Genomic DNA, 2,500 nt, shown 5'->3' with positions numbered 1-2,500 from the left:
GCACCGCGGTACGAGGACGTGGAGCGACAGTACGCCTCCCTGCCCAGGTAAGCCCCTCCCCTTCCTGCCTATATAAGCCCCTCCCCTTCCTGCCTATATAAGCCCCTCCCCTTCCTGCCCATATAAGCCCCTCCCCATCCTGCCTATATAAGCCCTTCCCCTTCCTGCCTACATAAGACCCTCCCCTTCTTGTCCAGATAAGCCCCTCCCCACCCTGCCCAGATAAGCCCCGCCCCTCTGCCTCTCCCTGCATGAGCTGGCGTGACTGCAGGCGGGGGTGTGGTGGGGTGGGGTGGGGAGGGGTGGGGGAGATGGGGGGTGCAGGACTTCCCCCTCTCGGAGTGCAGAGTAATCCTCTTTAAAGCTCATAATTAAATCTGGAGTGTTTGCCTAGCGAGGCCCTCATCCCGGGAACCCACCTGATCCCGTCCCTGGAGAGCGGGGTACAGACGCTGTGAGTGTAAAGCGATATCAGCGTGCTCGTCTGACAGACGGAACCAGGGCCGCGCCGTCACCCGACCCCCCCCGCGCCCCCCCCGCCCGGCACGGTGCGGAGAACGCGCGCCTAAACAAACACGCCTCGCACCAGAAGGTAAACACGCCCTGTGAATTATGCATTGTGTGAGTTTGGGACCCGATAACCAGCCCCCCCCCCCCCAGAAAGACACGCACTAGGGCTAGCGGAGCACCCTGTCTGCAGGGGGACAGCTGGGAAAAACGCGCTCCTTTAACCATAGCCAAACGCCACTTTTAACCATAGCCAAACGCCACTTTTAACCGTAGCCAAACGCCACTTTTAACCATAGCCAAACTCCACTTTTAACCATAGCCAAACTCCACTTTTAACCATAGCCAAACACCACTTTTAACCATAGCCAAACGCCACTTTTAACCATAGCCAAACTCCACTTTTAACCATAGCCAAACTCCACTTTTAACCATAGCCAAACACACCCTTTTAACCATAACCAAACGCCCCTTTAACCGTAACCAAATGCACCCTTTTAACTACAACCAAACACACCCTTTTACCAGTAGCTGAAACTCTACTGTGGTGAGAGTCAGTGTGTCAGGACCGGACGGTGAAAACCGCGCTGGGTTTCTCCAGTCTGTGACGGCACCGGCTGCCTCGCTGAGTTCCTGAAGTGCAGCTCGACTCCGATCTCCCCGAAGTGCCGATTTATGCCTAAAAAATTCCTAATCTTTTTTTTTTTTCCTTCCCTTTTCTTCTCCAAACGCTGAACTTTGCATAAAAGGCCCCAGGGTCTTCATTCAGAGCCATTTCCCTGCAAATGGCTTCAGCGCTCCGTTTGAGTTCCATTACACTAACGCGTTTTTCTCTTTGGCGGGAAATCAATCTCTCCCCGGTCGCGTGTTCCCTCCTCGACGAGTCCCCCGCCCCCCTAACCGGCCGTGGTGCAGTCCCTCCACGGTGAGCCCCCCAAACCCCCTCCCCCCCCCGCCCTGCCTCCCCGGTCACCCGTCCCTCAGCGGCGTACCCCACGGCCCCTCTCTGGGCCCGCCTCCCTGTTGCAGCCTCGTTCGGGGCTGCCTTTCTCCCTCGGTCCCCATGGCTGGCTGCCCCACACGGGGGGGGGGGGGAACACATCACGCACCTCCTCCATACCAACCCAGTTAGGCCCATTACCGAAATAACACACACGGGTTATCCAATCGGAAGAGCCCCTGGCCTCGGCCTCCAGATTAGAGGGTAACCAGAGCGGGCGGGAGTTGTGTGCGGTTTTGGCGAGCCCTCTCCGCTCCCTCGATGGGGTGATAATTGAATGATTAACGCACAGTTGGTTCATGGTTACCCCTCCCTCCTCAGTTCACACTGAAGCTGAGAGCAGTGCATGTGGCTTCTGAGTCTACAGGACGGGGACCCGCAAGGGCGGTGGTTCAGGGCCCGGTGTAGCCACGATAAGATCCACACTGCTGTTGGGCCCCTTGAGCAAGGCCCTTAACCCCACATTGCTCCCCGGGCGCTGCACTGTGGCTGCCCACTGCTCCTACGTAACTAGGATGGGTCAAATGCAGGGGACAGATTACCCCACGAGGCTCAATATAGTCTCTGAAGGTGTCAAGATTTCCCTTTGCGGTGCACACTGAAGCTGAGAGCCGAGATGGTATCTTCTGGCCTCTTCACTGCATCCTCAGACACACATTTATGTGCCTTCAGGAAGCAGGATACAGCAGTCAGACCTCTCACAGTTTCTGATATCTCTCTTTTCTGGCCTCCTGCCTGGAAGTCCACTTGCGCTGTTCAGACCGCCTCTCTGTCCAGGAGATGGAAAGGGTTTGGGAAAGCGTTGTAAAGAGGCTCTTTGGCTCGTCTCCATAGGGGAACCCGTCTTAGTTGTTTATGGAACCCTGTATCGGAGATGTGAAAAGCATCCAAAAAAAAGTGTCTGTTTATTTATTGCCCATCTGACATAAATAAACAGGTACTCAGAGAAAAAGAAAATTCAGAAAGAGATTGAAACTCCCACGCACCGTATAC

Source organism: Conger conger, chromosome 3, assembly GCF_963514075.1.
Source record: "Conger conger chromosome 3, fConCon1.1, whole genome shotgun sequence".
Classification (NCBI taxonomy): domain Eukaryota; kingdom Metazoa; phylum Chordata; class Actinopteri; order Anguilliformes; family Congridae; genus Conger; species Conger conger.
This window is presented reverse-complemented; position numbering follows the sequence as displayed.